Genomic DNA, 17,652 nt, shown 5'->3' with positions numbered 1-17,652 from the left:
GTAAAGTGACTTGCCCAAGGTCACAAGGAGTAAGACAGTGGGACTCAAACCCTGGTCTCCTAGTTTTTAGCCCACTGCTATAAACACTAGGCTAAACCCAAGCAGAGGGGAAGATGAAACTGGATCACCTGATGTCAGCTGGACCCAGATTACTACAGCCACTAGAACCTATATCCTGACACCATTTTCTCTTGTGCTGAAGAACTGGCATTTAACCCTGGAAGCAGAGGAGGAGAAACATCCCAGGATGAGGAGGAACTGAAACATGCAAACTCCAAAGTTGCATGCTCAACAGCCACTGCACCTATGAAGCAGAGAGTGGTGGTGGTTGGTGACTCACTACTGAGGGGCACAGAGGGCATCCATCTGCCAACCAGATATGTGGTCCTGGGAAGTGTACAGTCTACCAGGTACCAAAATCCAAGACATTGTGGAGAGATTGCTAAAAGTCTTCCAGCCTACTGCTCATCCATATAGGCAGAATTATAGTGCTAGTCACCACATAAATCATAGCAAAAGTGATTCTATTTTATTTTTCCTTTATTGTATCAGTTAGTTTTTATGATTTTTATGAACTTAATTTTATACTAATTCTTAAATATTTATTATTTATAACTATTTTGATTTTAATGAATTTTTGTATTATTTGCTTCCATGTTAATGTTCTTGTAAAGCGTTGTATATATAACTAATAAACTAGAACTAGAACTAGGGTAAATCAATAGGAGCACAGGCGGTATTCTCAAGTCTCCCAGTCAGGGATGGGGAAGTTCAGATTCTGCAGATGAATGAAGCATTGCATAGATGATGCCAGTGACAGTGTTTTGGATTTCTGGAGCATGGGATGATGTTTCTAGGACTACTGAGCAGAGATGGGATCCACCTGTCAAAGAATGGGCACAGCATCTTCCAAAGCAGACTAGCAAACCTACTGAGGAGGGCTATAAACTAGGATCATCAGAGATGGGTGAGCAAAGTCCTAAGGTAAGTGAAAGTTCTCAGGTGAATAAAACATGAAACTCTTGTCTAGAAATGGGGGAAAAGGCAACATTTGGAAAGCTATGTACACTAATACTGATAGTATTAAGACGTAAAGCCCTAGATTTATAGGCAGTCATGGAAGAGGCTGACTTGGATGTAGTGGCTGTCATGGAGACATGGTACATGGAAAACCATGACTGGGATACGGTTATATTCAGGAATGTCTAGCTAGGAAGAAAGGGAGAAGGAGTGGCATTTATGTATAACAAATAGTATTAAAGCAATAGAATTCCAGGGCTTATGAACTAAGGAGGAACCATTATGGATTAATTTGGAAATAGGGAATGGAACATCTGTTTATATTGGTGTAATATAGAGACCTCTATCACAGGCAGAGGAGATGGATAGAGATTTAATGGAGGATATTCACAGAATTGCTGTTAAAGGGGAGGTGCTGCTGTTCGGGGATTTCAGTCTGCCGGATGTTGATTGGGACATCCCAGCTGCAGTATCTTCTAGAAGGAGGAATACTCTAGATTCTCTGCAGCGAGTGCTGTTCTATCAACTGGAACCAGAACCCACATGGGGGGGGGAGGGGGGGCGATACTGGACCCGGTGCTTACCAATGGGGACAGTGTTTCTGATGTTGTAGAGGACGATCACCTGGGATCCAGTGATCACAGGATGGGGTGGTTCAATATTCCAGCGCAGAAGACGAGGGTTCATTCAGAGGCTATGGAAAACAAACTTTGTTAAAATGGGGAAGCATCTCAAGAAGCTGTTAGCTGGAGGTAAAAATCCAGAGGAAGTAGAAGGCAGTGTGCAAAACCAGAAGGAGATGTTATAAGAGCAACTAGCCTTTTTGTTAGCAAAGTAAATAAAAGAAAGAGGAAATAGAGGTTGCCATGGTTTTCTAAAGAAGCAGCTGAAAAGCTGAGGAAAAATAGGTTGCGTTCATAAACCGCAAGAGGTGGCAGAAAGAGGAGACAGGTGACAATATCTGGGAAAGATAAGTGGAGCTGCAAAAATGGACAGAAATGCAATGTTCAAATGCAAGAAAAAATAGCAAGTATAGTAATACGGGGGGGGGAGGGGGACTTTTTTATTAGATTTGACAGTGATAAGAGGAAATACAAAAGTAGCATTGTGAGACTCCAGAGATGAAGGGGAGGAACGTGTAGAGGCTGACGGGAAAAAAAAGCGAAATTGCTTAACAAATATTTCTGTTCAGTCTTCACTGTGAATGGAGCAAGACCAAATAATAAAATAAACCCAAACAGGCTCAGAAGTGAGGTAAAGCTCAATCAATTTTCAGAAAAGTGTGTTTGATTTGGTAACTAAGCTTAAAGTGGATAAAGCGATGGGGCCATGTGGGATACATCCGAGGGTATTTAGGGAATGCAATAGAAGTCCTGGCAGCTCTGCTAGCTGACCTTTTCAATGATTCTTTAGAGTCGGGCACCTTTTTCCTTCACCTGCTTGATTTGCCCGGTGGTTCCTCAGCCCCTCCATGCATCCTGCATATAAGCACCTGCAACTATTTTTTTTTTTCCAGAAAGATAGCACTGGGATCGGGAATATTTCTGAAGGAACGGAGATGGGCAGACGTGGTTCCTATTCACAAAAGTGTAAGTAAGGAGGAGGCTGGGAACTGCAGGCCGGTTAGTCTGACCTATGTGGTGAGCAAATTAATGGAATCGCTGCTAAAACAGAGGGTGGTGCAGTTTCTGGAACCCAACGGACTGCAAGATCCGAGGCAGCATGGTTTTACCAAAGGGACGTCTTGTCAGACAAACCTGATTAATTTCTTCGATTGGGTGACCAGAGAGCTGGATCGGGGCAGAGCGCTAGATATAACGTACTTGGATATCAGAAAACTGGTTGAGCGGGGACATGACAAAGGCTAAAAGTAAAATGGAGTTCATTCTGAGGAGAAGGGCGTTACTAACGGTGTGTTTTCCTGTACAAAAATCTTACATTTGCATTCCTTGTAGCCCCACTACCTCTAAGATGTAGTACAGGAATCTTTTAGTGTGCGTGATGAGAGATTATTCACTCTAGAATTTCTCTAATCAAACTCAAGGGCAAAAAGGGGCTGTGCATCCTTGAGTCATGGCAGAGATACCTATCTCATCCACCCTCCCCTTTCCCAATCTCTTTCACCCATTTGTACATGCTAAAGCCTAACTCTTCTCTTTAGTTGTTCAAATGAAAGTCATGGAGAGAGAGAAAGAAAAAGAGAGCAAGAGAGAGAATAAGAAGAGAGAGAAGAGTGAAAGAGAAAAAAAAAGAAAGAAAGAAAAAGCAAGGGACAGACTGAATGAAAGATGAAACGGAAGAGACTCTTCTGGTTGAGACCAAGTCATCCTTTCAAGATGGCTTGGAGTAGCGCATACTAACAGCACACAATCCATTTTTCTCTACTACTGACAGATTTGAATCTTTAATTTTCTCACTTTCGGGAACAGTGCGAGTGAAATATTGGGGCATTTTCATGAATATTTCAGAATGATTTTTTTTCTCAGATAACATTTCTCATTTCTAAATGATACAGGGCCCATATTAATCAAGACATGGCTCTCTTTCTGGGCTCGTGGGGAAAATCACTGATGAATCCGTCCCTACAGTGTTACAGAATGCAAAGAGGGTTGTCCCTTTGCACTGCAGAACCGCTTGTACATATCTCAGGGGTAATGTTTCCAAATGGGTAAGTTTCCGAAACTTGGAAAATGTAATAAATACAAGTTTACTCTAAATTCCATCCTGTGCACTTATAACTTAAGTGACTGATGCTAAATTGCATCTCCGTCGATAACCGCCTTGCACCTTCGCTCCCTTTATATTTCCGTTTATCTCATACCCATGCACTTCTACCCTGAACTTCTTTCCTATTACAACTGCTTAATCATTTCAGGTATATTAATTATAGACTCCACCCCCAGCCTTCTTCATATCCTCACCTTTAATTTTAATTTAATACAGGTATATTATGTACATAATGTTATATTTATAGTTTTACTATTCAAATTCCTTCCCTTAGGTCACCTGACCACTTTCTACAACTCCTCCAAGTTCAATATACCCTTGTTACATGTAACTTTATACTTCCCTCTCAGGCATTTAAGAAATGTTTAAAAACATGGCTTTTTAAACAAGCATTTAACAAGGCGACAAGAGAATAGAAATTATTCAGGAATAAGCAGATAAGCACCGACACACAGTACTTAGGACGATACAGTAGAGTAGTCTATGAACCCTACATCACAACTAGCATATTGATAACACTATGTATGATAAATTTACCCGTAAAAGTACATTCAGTACACTCGGTCACGACCCACTTCTCTAAAAATTATTTTGTCTAATGATATATTGTAACCGAACCTTTCATGGCACCTGTTAGAATGTACTATAGTACACTTGCACCTACATTAAATATGTGCCTACATGTAAACTGTTGCGATGGTATATAACTTAGCGACAGTATAAAAAAGATTTTAAATAAAATAAATAAATAAATTATCCCCTGTTATCTGAAAACCGATGTGATATGCTTATGAACGTCGGTATATAAAAGTTCACAAATAAATAAATAAATAAATCACACAAGAAAATGTATAAATCAATCTTTCACGCACTCAAAACATGCGTAATAATCATTAAAGGGCCATCATTTTATGCGACTGAAACATCACATAAGTCATGAAGCATCTGTAGCGTTGCCAAGCCCACTGGTCCAATATCCTTATTTTTGTTCTATATACAAAAGCAAGCATATTGGACCAATGATTATATCAATATGGGCGTGGCAATGCTACAGTTGCTTCATGAGCTATGCGATGTTTCAGCCCCATAAATGATGCTCCTTTAATGATTACTATGCATATTTTGAGTGCATGGAAGATTGATTTATATATATTCTTGTGTTAGTAGTACACAGGGTGACATTTAGAGTAAGTTTATAAGTTTTACACATACCATGACAGGAGTGCACCTCACCCGTAAGCCAGGGAATAATTTGATACAATCTTAGTCTCTCAAATGTACTGCTCGTCCTCACCTCAGTGCTTGCATTGTGCCAAATGGTTCACAGGATGTAGTATGTATAGTCAACAACATATCAAGGAGCACTTCAGAGTTCTTTTAAGAAAAGGTTAGTCACACCAAGTACAATTGGGACTACTTCTGTATCTTTCTGACAGTTTCTTGGTGGCTGATTGCATCATTTGGTAATTGAGAATCTTTTTTTTCCTCCATATGATATACTTCTATTAGCAAAGCCATTCTTGTGTTTTTCTCCTCTACCACAATGTTTGGTTTTCTTTCACTGAGCTTTTCATCGATTGGAATAGGAATGTCCTCGGGGGTGGTATGAGATGGATTGCCTACAATGGAGGCAGTGCATGCCCATTCGTTTCACACATGCTCATTGAGGGATATCCTGAACACCTAACCTGTTTGTGGCTATTGAGGATGGGAGTTGGCCACCTCTGTCCTAGGAGATCATAACTTTTTATTTTCTACAATTTTGTTAAGGTTGTGATCCTAGTGCTTTTCTCATAAAGCATTGTTATAGAGTAGGCTGGCGAACTTCAGTCCTCAAGAGACATAAACATTCCGGGTTTTCAAGAGAGCCACAATGAATATGCATGAGATATATCTGCATACAGTGGAGTCAGTGCATGCAAATCTATCTCATGCATATCAATTGTGGGTATCCTGAAAATCTGACCTGATTGTGGCTCTTGAGGACCGGAGTTGACCACCCTTGTTATAGTGCTTGCACAGTTTCCAGTAAACGAGACACCTTGATCAGCTCTTCAAGCCTGATTTGGATATGCAGCAAGATTAAGGGGTAGATTTTAATACCTACATGTGTCATGTACGCGCGCAAACCGGCGCACAAACATGGATGCGCGATTTTATAACATGCGCGCGCAGGTGTGTGCATGTTATAAAATCGGGGTTGGTGCACACAAGGGGGTGCACAATTGTGCAACTTGCGTGCGCTGACGCTGGCAGCCTTCCCCCATTCCCAATCCCCTAACCTAACCTCCCTTCCCCTTCCCCTAACTCTTACGCCCCCTAGCCCTCACCTAGACCCCCCCCAACCTTTATCTTACCTGTTGCACCTGCCTGCAGGCGCAGGTTGCGAGTGCCAGCATCCTGCCGGCATGCGATCCCCCGGCATAGCCGAGAGCCTCTGAACCCACCCCGCCCCCAGACTGCCCCACCCCGCCCCCTCTCTGCCCCTTTTATGAAGCCCTGGGACATACTCGTGGCCCGGGGCTTAACACGCGAGGCTAGGCCTTTCTAAATAGGCTCGGCGTGCGTAAGGCCTCCTACGCGCTCCAGATTTACGTGTGTAGGCGTTTTAAAATCCAGGCCTTTGGGTTTAATTCACATAAACCCTTTCCTCATAGGCACACACTTGGAGAAATTCCTTTGGGAACCAGGTCCACTCGCTCCTATCTGTCTTTCTTTCATGGTTTCTCTTCCTCTCTCACTTTCTCTCTCTCTGTCTCTCAGGATTGTGTGAGCAGTAGGGGTTTGCAGAGAGAATGGTAGGACAGGGCTTCATAAACCTGTCATGGGGACTTCACAGCCAGTCAAGGCAGTGGCTTTAGAGGATCTCCCAAAGAAGAATAGTGAGGAAGAACTATTGAAAAGATGTCAATGAACTGGGGCTTGATTTACTAAGCTTTTTATTCCCAACTGCATGGAATAGGAGAAAAGCTTTCGTAAAGCAGGCCCTGAAACGGATACTGAGAGATAGGGTTCCTAGAGCAGATAAGTTTTATTGCACTTTAAAAATAGTTGTGAACATTTATTGTCCAGACTAGAGGTGGCCAACTGGAGCCCTCAAAAGCCGCATACGGTATAGTTTTCAGGATATGCACAATCAATACGCGTGAGAATACAAAGGAGGCCATGCGTGCACATCTGTCTCACGCGTATTTATTGTGGATAACCTGATAACCAGGCCTGGCTCTGGCTCATGAGGATGGGAGATGACAAGCCCTGCCCCTCACTTTTCCAGCTCCTGAAGGAATCCACCAGGAAGGAACCCCGTGCTGCTTATAAGCAGTGATCTCTCTACGGTCAAAGAAAGGGGATACTCAATAATATCAAACATGGCAAACAGCTTTCCCTCCTCTGCTCAGACCACAAATTCCTCTCCGAAGCCCTGACAAACTAACTGAAAGACAGAAACGTCATTGCAAGCAAGCCCTGATCAGCCTTTCAGGTTATCTAATTCATTTATCTGCGAGGACTCTTTTAAACTGGACATACTTATGATGATGAGTCCAGTTCAGATATGGACGTCATTTCTTTCCAACAAAAGCAGGCCTTTCTTTAGGGATGATCAGGGCTCCTTGCTGGTTATTAAGCTTGGGCTTAATTTCTGGTTATTAAGCTTGGGCTCAATTAACATAGCAACATACTAAATGACAGCAGAAAAAGACCTAGTGGTCCATCCAGTCTGCCCAGCAAGCTTTTTTTTTTTAAGGTAATAAATGCCGCTCCATTATTTATTTATTTAGGCATTTTTCTATACCGAGGTATAGCTATCAGCCTTCACCCCGGTTTACAAGTACAACAACATATTACATTTAACAGTGAACTGAGAGAACTGATGAACATGAAACTAATATATTACAAGTAACTTCTAAAGTTTATAATAGGGTATATCTGTGATCAAACCATGTAATTTGTAGCTTAAAATGTTCTGTGTCAGATTATCCCCACTCTTGTGCCTTCTGTAAAAGGTAATAATTGCCTTTCCATGCAGATTATCCCCACCCTTACTCCCGTGCCTTCCTTTACAGGTAATAACCGCCATTCCATGCAGATTATCCCCACCCTTACTCCCGTGCCTTCCGTTACAGGTAATAACCGCCATTCCTTGGAGATTATCCACACTGCCCCACCCGTGCCTTCCGTTACAGGTAATAACCACCATTCCATGCAGATTATCACCACTCCCACCCCGTGCCTTCTACTAAAGGTAATAACTGCCATTCCATGCAGATTATCCCTACCCTTACTCCCGTGCCTTCTGTTACAGGTAATAACGGCCATTCCATGCAGATTATCCCCACTGCTCCATCCGTGCCTTCCGTTACAGGTAATAACCGCCATTCCATGCAGATTATCCCCACTGCCCTACTCATGCCTTCTGTACAGGTAATAACTGCCATTCCAAGCAGATTATCCCGACCCCCACCCAACTCCGTGCCTTCTGTTAAAGGTAATAACCGCCATTCCATGCAGATTATCCCCACCCCCAGCCCATTGCCTTCTGTTAAAGGTAATAACTGCCATTCCATGCAGATTATCCCCACCCCCAGCCCATTGCCTTCTGTTAAAGGTAATAACTGCCATTCCATGCAGATTATCCCCATCCCCACCCCCACCCCATGCCTATGTTAAAGGTAATAACCGCCATTCCATGCAGATTATCCCCACCCCCAGCCCAGTGCCTTCTGTTAAAGGTAATAACCGCCATTCCATGCAGATTATCCCCACCCCAAGCCCATTGCCTTCTGTTAAAGGTAATAACTGCCATTCCATGCAGATTATCCCCACCCCCAGCCCATTGCCTTCTGTTAAAGGTAATAACTGCCATTCCATGTAGATTAACCCCACCCCCACCCTCATGCCTTCTGTTAAAGGTAATAACCGCCATTCCATGCAGATTATCCCCACCCCACCCCATGCCTTCTGTTAAAGGTAATAACCGCCATTCCATGCAGATTATCCCCACCCCACCCCATGCCTTCTGGGAAAGGTAATAACCGCCATTCCATGCAGATTATCCCCACCCCCATCCCGTGCCTTCTGTTAAAGGTAATAACCGCCATTCCATGCAGATTATCCCCACCCTCACCCTGTGCCTTCTGATAAAGGTAATAACCGCCATTCCATGCAGATTATCCCCACCCTCACCCTGTGCCTTCTGATAAAGGTAATAACCGCCATTCCATGCAGATTATCACCACCCTCACCCCCATGCCTTCTGTTAAAGGTAATAACCACCATTCCATGTAGATTAACCCCAACCCCACCCTCATGCCTTCTGTTAAAGGTAATAACCGCCATTCAATGCAGATTATCCCCACCCCCACCCCATGCCTTCTGGGAAAGGTAATAACCGCCATTCCATGCAGATTATCCCCACTCCCACCACCATGCCTACTGTTAAAGGTAATACCGCCATTCCATGCAGGTTATCCCACTCCCACCCCCATTAGGTCTGTTAAAGGTAATAACCACCATTCCATGCAGATTATCCCCACCCCCACCCCATGCCTTCTGGGAAAGCTAATAACTGCCATTCCATACAGATCATCCCCAGCCCCACCCCATGCCTTCTGGGAAAGGCAATAGCCAGCATTCCATGCAGATTATCCCCACTCCCACCCCCATTACTTCTGTTAAAGGTAATAACCACCATTCCATGCAGATTATCCCCACCCCCACCCCATGCCTTCTGGGAAAGGTAATAACTGCCATTCCATACAGATTATCCCCAGCCCCGTGCTTTCTGTTAAAGGTAGTAACCGTTATTCCATGCAGATTATCCCCACTCCCACCCCTATTACTTCTGTTAAAGGTAATAACTGCCATTCCATGCAGATCATCTCCACCCCCACCCTGTGCCTTCTGATAAAGGTAATAACCGCCATTCCATGCAGATTATCCCCACCCTCACCCTGTGCCTTCTGATAAAGGTAATAACCGCCATTCCATGCAGATTATCCCCACCCCCACCCCATGCCTTCTGGGAAAGGTAATAACCGCCATTCCATGCAGATTATCCCCACCCCCACCCCATGCCTTCTGGGAAAGGTAATAATCGCCATTCCATGCAGATTATCCCACTCCCACCCCCATTACTTCTGTTAAAGGTAATAACCACCATTCTATGCAGATTATCCCGCCCCCAGCCCTGTGCCTTCTGTTAAAGGTAATCACCGCTATTCCATGCAGATTATCCCCACCCCCAGCCCAGTGCCTTCTGTTAAAGGTAATCACCGCTATTCCATGCAGATTATCCCTGCCCCCACTTTTTACCTTCCGTTAAGGTAATAACTTCGCTTCCATGCAAGTTATCATCATCCCCACTCCAGTGCCTTGTGTTTTGTTTCAATAGTTTTATTGAATTAAACATCCATGACAAGAACATTTTTACATTACAGCTGTGTATTGTCTGGTGGTGCGTTTATCCTGCTCCACCTCAGGCACTGACGTGAAACTACCTGAAGATTTGGAGCCCCTTCCTCCCCTCTCCTGACACATACAATGTTCCAATCTTTATTGTTGATAAGTATCAAATATACAAAACATGCAACAGTGTTTGTATGACCTCACTCCACTACTTCACACAGAGATGTCATTCACAATTGAATTTCCTGCTCTAGGAATTAAGAATTGTAGATAAGAGTCCCAAGTCTTCAGAAAGACCTGGCATCTTTTAATTCTGGCTATTTGTTCCACATGTTTTTCCATTACACAAGTATGATGCACCATGTTTTTTAACTGTACTAAAGTGAGTGCCACCACTTTTAGTCAATTTTGCAATGTGCATTTCTTTGCTATGAATAGAATTTTTCTACTCCATAACTTGGTATATACCGTATTTAACACATATTCCCTTAAGTCATCAAACAGTACATTCCGTGCTTCCAAAGAAAGAATCACTCCTGTTATTTCTCATATAAACTATCTGAAACACTTTCTTCCAGTACCTCTGGACATGGGAACATGGCCAGAAAAGATGTCCCAGAGTACCTGTATCCTACCTGTATTTCATACATGGATTGGATTCAACTATGTTACATCTATACGCCTGCTTTTGGGAGCAATAAATCCTTTGAAAAATTTAAATCGGGTTTCCCGCAGAAGCACATTAGTTGTGAGGGTGCAAAATTCTCAAGAAGCAGCTCAAAATATATGAAAGATCCATTTCCGTCCCCAACTCTTGATTCCAGCCATTCCAAACTGTTGCATCCGTCGGTGCTAGACGGCTTCGCCCCATTTGCCTCACCTTATTCACGGCTCCTACCGCTTACCTAGGAAAGACGGCTACCGCCGCGTCTACAAGCCGACCTCTCCGGCGTCCCCGGAATGGCTACGGTGCTGCCTCCCACCAAGCTCCTCCCAGGTACCTACTAGGGTGCGCACGCGTCTGTCACCCACTTCTTTATGCAACCCTTGGCACGAACCCCTTACTGACGTCATGCCATCTGGGTATATAACATCTACTATTTTGGTAGCTCATTGAGTTAGCAAGGACTTGGACTTGATTCCGGATACGTTCTGTTCCTGTCTACGCTACTTTGCCGCTTCTGTGCTGCCGCTGGAAGCTCCCTCTCTGCCCTTCGGGGTAACTGCTAACCTGGGTACCCGCTCCTCGGCGGCCCTCTGCTTTATTTCCGGTGCCTCACAGGGAACAAGTACTCGCTCCTCGAGGGCCTGCTCTCCCTGCCTCGGTGCCTGCACTTACTTCTACAACCTGGTGGAATCGCATACCTACAGCAAACACTTAGGGGCGGATTTTAAAAGGCGCGCGAATAGCCTACTTTTGTTTGCGCTCCAGGCGCAAACAAAAGTACGCTGGATTTTAGTAGATACGCGCGGAGCCGCGCGTATCTGCTAAAAACCTGGATCGGCGCGCGCAAGGCTATGGATTTTGTATAGCCGGCGCGCGCCGAGCCGCGCAGCCTACCCCCGTTCCCTCCAAGGCCGCTCCGAAATCGGAGCGGCCTCGGAGGGAACTTTCCTTTGCCCTCCCCTCACCTTCCCCTCCCTTCCCCTACCTAACCCACCCGCCCGGCCCTGTCTAAACCCCCCCCTTACCTTTGTCGGGGGATTTACGCCTCCCTCTGGGAGGCGTAAATCCCCGCGCGCCAGCGGGCCTCCTGCGCGCCGGGCCGCGACCTGGGGGCGGGTACGGAGGGCGCGGCCACGCCCCCGGACCGCCCCGGGCCGTAGCCACGCCCCGTACCCGCCCCCAAAACGCTGCCAACACGCCCCCGAAACGCCGCGATGACCGGGCCCGCCCCTGACACGCCCCCCTCGGAGAACCCCGGGACTTACGCGAGTCCCGGGGCTCTGCGTGCGCCGGGAGGCCTATGTAAAATAGGCTTCCCGGCGCGCAGGGCCCTGCTCGCGTAAATCCGCCCGGTTTTGGGCGGATTTACGCGAGCAGGGCTCTGAAAATCCGCCCCTTAGTGAGTACACTAACTCTCAGTCTATCTCATCCACAGTACTTCCTTGCTGGGAAACCTGCTTCAGAACCTCCCAATACCAACGGGGTGAGAAGGGCTCCCTCTGCCGAGGTCCCTGAGATTGCAACTACCAGACTGCTTCACCTCTGGTGGCACTCTTCAAAGCTGTTTAATAAAGAACTAAATGTGTTTGTGCGTCTGAGACTAGCCTAGTACTGTGGCTCCTCACGGGCTCCTCCCTATGGGCGTGGTCATCTGCCACAGTACCCAAGGATCCACCAATCACTGCTCATTCATAACAAAAACACTATTGTATTAGATTCCAGTAGCAATTTTAATAATATTTAATTTAAAAAAAGGATATGGTGTGATGATCAATGCCTTCAATATCAATAAAATCTAAATGTTGCTCCTTCTGCAGAGCAATGAGATCCAGAAATTGCAAATAATGTCACATTTGTGAATAGGGATATATCACTGTTTGGGAAAATTCAAAATTTTGGCTTAACATTTGTATTTTACCGTCTTCTGTGAAGGCATGCGTTATTAACTGCAGATCCTTATCATGCTATTCTTGAAATTTCTGCAATTGTAATCTGGAACAAAATCTGCATTTCCTATGTTAGATAAGAAATGACAAATCTGATAGTGTAATTGCATCCTCCGACAAAGCCACTTCTTTTTTAAAATAGGCATTATAATTATACTATGTTGGAGATGTTTTGGTAGCCCTTGGGAAGATCTGTGAAAGGAATATCTCAAGTCTATAGGCATCATCATGGCCCATTCCCATATCAAAAGATCGTAAAAGCTAGTATTCATTATCCAGTCACCTAAATATCTCAAATTGCAGGTTTATATTGTCTAACCCCATAACCTCTTGCTGTCGTGCTGACATTAATGTAGAAAGTGCTAGTCTTGTTTTAGATTTCTTCCAAACAAAACTCTGATTTACTTCTCATTTGGGCAAGTATATAGATATCAAATGCATATCATCATCCGGTATAAACTTATTCAGCTTGCCGGGGCCTAAGGATATTCCATCCAAGTCTGCAATATATTGGTAGTATGAGTCAGTTCATACCTATAGTTAATATTGTATCCCTAAATACTTAAAAGAATCCTCAACTCAAATGATGGAGAGCTTATCTCTACAGGAAGCACTAGCTTCCTCCAGCATTGCAAGGCTTCCAATTTCTCTAGATTAAGCTTAAATCCTTCCAATGCTTCAAATCAAGAAAATTCTTCTAGGAGGGCCGGTAATGAAGTAGACACATCTGTAATATGGACTAATATATCATCTGCAAAAGCTGAAAGTTTAAAAGAGGGCATCTCTCGCTTCCCTGAAGGAATCCCTTGAATAATCTCTTACTCGTTCACCCTTTCTGGAAGTGGTTCCAGTGAGAGAAAGAACAATAAAGGGGTTCCAGTGAGAGAAGGAACAATAAAAGGGAAAGAGGACATCCCGGATGGAATAGACTTAGTTTTTGGGTACTTGCCAGGTTCTTATGGCCTGGATTGGCCATTGTTGGAAACAGGATGCTGGGCTTGATGGATCCTTGGTCTGACCCAGTATGGCATTTTCTTATGTTCTTATGTTCTTATGTTCCCTGTTGAAGCTCCACTGTTTCCGATTTGTTCCAATTTGCTAACACCAAGGCTAGTGGTCAACGATATAAGAGCTCAATCACATTACAAAATTAACCCTCTATACCTGCCTACCTAAGTACTGCATACATAAATGTCCAATCTACGCAAACAAATGCTTTTTCAGGGTCAAAACTAAGGAGAAGAGAGGAAAGTTTCTTTTGTATATTTATTTCTATAGAGGCCACCATTTTATGGACATTAAATGTGGAGCATCTTCCCTTCAGAAATCCCAAATGTTCATCCCATATCAAGTCTGGTAAGCAGTGAGCTAAGCTATCCACCATTATCTTGGCTAACAGCTTCACCTCGAAATTCAAAAGAAAGATAGGTCTGTAAGACCCATGCATCAAAAAGTCATAATCCTTTTAGGTATTACAGTTATATAACATAAGTTGGGAATGTATGGGAAGTGCCCCTATTCAATCAGCTCATCAAACATCACCCCCAATGAAGACACAATGTTTTCACCCATCAACTTAAAACATTTTTGTTGAATGCCCATCTGGTCCCGGCATTTTGAGGAGTTGTGCTTATTTATTTCTTTTTGAATTTCCCCTGGATGAATGGGGGTTTTCAAAGACTCTTTTTGCGCCTCCATTAATTTTGGTAGTTTTACCTTATCTAGATATGCCTAAATAGCCTATCTAGTTCTGAAAGCCTATAAAGTTTCTGGTAAAACATTCTGCGCATTGCACAGATATCCTTAGTAGTGCTTTTAACGTGCCCTGATTCATCTCACAGTGTCTTTATATATCTTGATCCTCCCCAGGTCTTAGTTAAATTCGCAAGCATCCTACTGGGTTTGTTACTTAGATGGAAAAATTGGCCTTTATAATACTGAAGAGACTTCTGAGTTCTCTTGTGTACGCAGTTAAAATCTACAAATGTAGCCCTACTATCTGGAGTTGGATATTACTCATAATCTCTTCTGGTAGTGAGTAATTGTTGTTCCAGGTGCAAAAATTTCTTTTGCCCTAGCTTTTCTCTTAGCAGCAACAAAGGAAATTATTTTGCCCTCTATCACAGTCTTGGCTGTTTCCCAAAATAACATAGGTATTACTCTGTGTGCCTTATTAAAAGTAGAAAATGATTCCCATTTTTTTAACTGAAATTTCCAGAACTCTTGGTCTTTATATAGATATCTAGGGAATCGCCACGGAATTCTGGATTCAGGTGGGTGAAATGCTTCCAAATCTATCCACACCAGTGGATGGTCTCAAATATTCTATGGACCTATTTCTATTTTTGAAATTCAAGAGAACTTGCTGCTCCACCCTAATAAGTAGTCTATATGTGAATGTGTTCCATGTGTCCTATATATATGTGTGTATTCTGTATCTATCTAGTGCATGTAATGTCATCCAGGCAATAACCAAGTTCAAACTATTGCACACATATGATACCTCTTTTGTGGACTGATCCGCTAGCAAATATTACTGCGGCTCTGTCCAATACAGATTTGTGTACGCAGTTAAAATCTCCTCCTAATTCAAGGAAGCCTTGAGGGTTAGTGGCAATTTCCGTACCAACTGGGTGAAAAAGGAATGGTAAGAATTAGGCCCATATACATTGTATATGGTTACTAACTGGCCACACAATGATACTTCCACTAATAGAAATCTCCCTTCTGGGTCGGTTACAATCTTAGTGGCCTGAAAGGGGATTTGTTTCCCTATCAGTATGGCCACTCCTACTGTCTTATTGGAAGATTATGAGGAGAAGACCTCCCCCACCTACACCTGTTGCAGTTTCTGGTGTTCTTTTGCAATAAGGCTATTTGGACCTGATGGTGCCACAAAGATTGTAGGATTTTATAGCATTTAAATACAGATCCTATGCCTGCCACATTCCACGTGGTGTATCTAATACTGGACTGCGTCACATTATCAGCTCCAAATATGCAAGAAGAGACGAGGCTTTATACTATTGTCCTCTTTGCAAACCCGAGCCTCCTAGCCTGAGCTTGGGTCCATTTGCCTATAAATTTTAAACAAACATTTCCCAACTCGGAACCAACAATAAGAGCCATGTTTTCCCCATTCCCCCATTTCTCATCCTTTTTTCATTCCCCTCTTTGCTTTCCCCACCCTCTACTCTCCCTCTCTCCTTCGTTCTGGCCCCCCCCCCCAATCTCCCATCTCTTCTGCCCCTCCTTCCAGCACCCCCATTGCCCAGATCACTGCATCCCTCCAGAGAAGGGCAAGAGTCCATGTACCATGTGCAAGAACTGCATCCACCTCCCGTCCTGTATGCTTAAATAACCAGAAGCTGAAAAGAAGATAAAAAACTAAACGCAATTATTTAAAAATCATTATTTGAAGGAAGATAGGAGATGGGGGAGCCCGAGCAGAGCAGGAAACATGTCCTTCACCTCCATCACGTCATGTGACTCCCCTTCATGCTCCCTGTCAAAGGCAGTAAGCACTGCTCCATGCAGATGATCTCCGACCCCACCCCCATGCCTTCTGTTGAAGGTAATAACTGCTGCTCCGTGCAGGTTACCCCAGTTAACACAGCTTACCCCCTCTTCTTCTCCTTTCTGTCCTATAGCCACTGGAGATCCTCTGCGTTTATCCCATGCCCTTTTGAACTCCGTTTACCGTTCTTGTCTTCACCACCTCTTCCGGCAGGGCGTTCCATGCCTCCACCACCCTTTCCGCGGGGAAATATTTCCTGATGCTGCTCTTGAGTCTGCCCTGTTTGGAGCTTCATATCATGACCCCTGGGTTTCTACAGCTTTCTTTCCTCCGGGAAAGGCCCAATTCCCGTGCATCACAGATACCCTTCAGGTATTTTAAAGTCTGTATTATATCTCCCCGTCCCTGTCTCCTCTGCTCCAGGAATTGTATGTGCTATGCACAAATTTTCCATAGCGGTGGTTTAAGTCGGTGATTAATGGGGAGGAGGGCTGTCCCTTTTATGGTGCAGAAGGGAATCCAACAGGGCTGTCCCCGCAGCAGTGTTTTATTCTATAATAGCCCTGACTTCATAAACGAATAAGGAGAAGGGAACGAAGGGGCATTCTGTGCGTGACAGAGAAGCCTTGTGAAAAGCCACAGCTGCAGAAGAGCCGAGCACCACCTTTACTGACGGGCGTGTGGTAGATAAGTTCTCCTTCTTACCCCCCTCCCCGCGTCCAAGTGAAACAAAACCCGGTTGGAAAGTTGTCAGAACAATTTTTAGGCATGAAGGACAGGCTTGTGTGGAACTGGAAACAAAGTGACCCTTGGAAAAAATGAAAGTAAGTTGAAAAGAAAAAAAACAAAACCCAGAGCTGGATGTTATCTCAAGTTTTCTTTCAGAGGATGGACTTTAATCATTACTAACTGGATTGCTTCGATTCTTTGGCAGAGGTCAGTGGCTCCAAGTCCTCCCCTCCCCTTCCTCCACAAACCAGCGCACCTGCCGGAGATACAAAATGTGTTGTTACATTTCTTTGGGGAGAGTGGCCATTGATTCAAGCAGCGCGCTCTACACTTTTTCCTGGGAGCATGGAGGTCAGGAGGCCGATTGATTTAGCAAGCTGAGCCACCGGTTTTGACTGCGGGCTCTGCAGGGACGGCTCTGTTGTGGGGGGGATGTCCCCTAGAGACAGCTCACTTTTCTATGGGAGGAATCTGTACCCCGGAGGAGACAGCTCATGTATATATATATACTCCTGCAAAATAAACTGAAAAAGGAAACATTCCCCGGGAAGGGCCCCTTTAATATGTCCTCTTTATGTTGCATTTGCTTTTGTATGTATTTGTTTTATTTGGGATGCACTGATGTGATCCACCTTGGACTG

At 44.2% G+C, this 17,652-nt stretch overlaps 1 protein-coding gene across 1 annotated transcript in view; it reads right to left on the bottom strand.

Moving 5' to 3' along the window:
- The window catches only part of CELF4 (CUGBP Elav-like family member 4), a 1,498,022-nt gene that overhangs the window by 1,306,987 nt on the left and 173,383 nt on the right, over nucleotides 1-17,652 (bottom strand). The gene's annotated exons all lie outside the window — the stretch shown is intronic.

The sequence above is a fragment of the Rhinatrema bivittatum genome, chromosome 1 (genome assembly GCF_901001135.1).
Source record: "Rhinatrema bivittatum chromosome 1, aRhiBiv1.1, whole genome shotgun sequence".
NCBI classification, from domain to species: Eukaryota; Metazoa; Chordata; class Amphibia; order Gymnophiona; family Rhinatrematidae; genus Rhinatrema; species Rhinatrema bivittatum.
The sequence above is the reverse complement of the archived record's forward strand: the minus strand, read 5'-3'. Positions and strand labels throughout refer to the sequence as shown.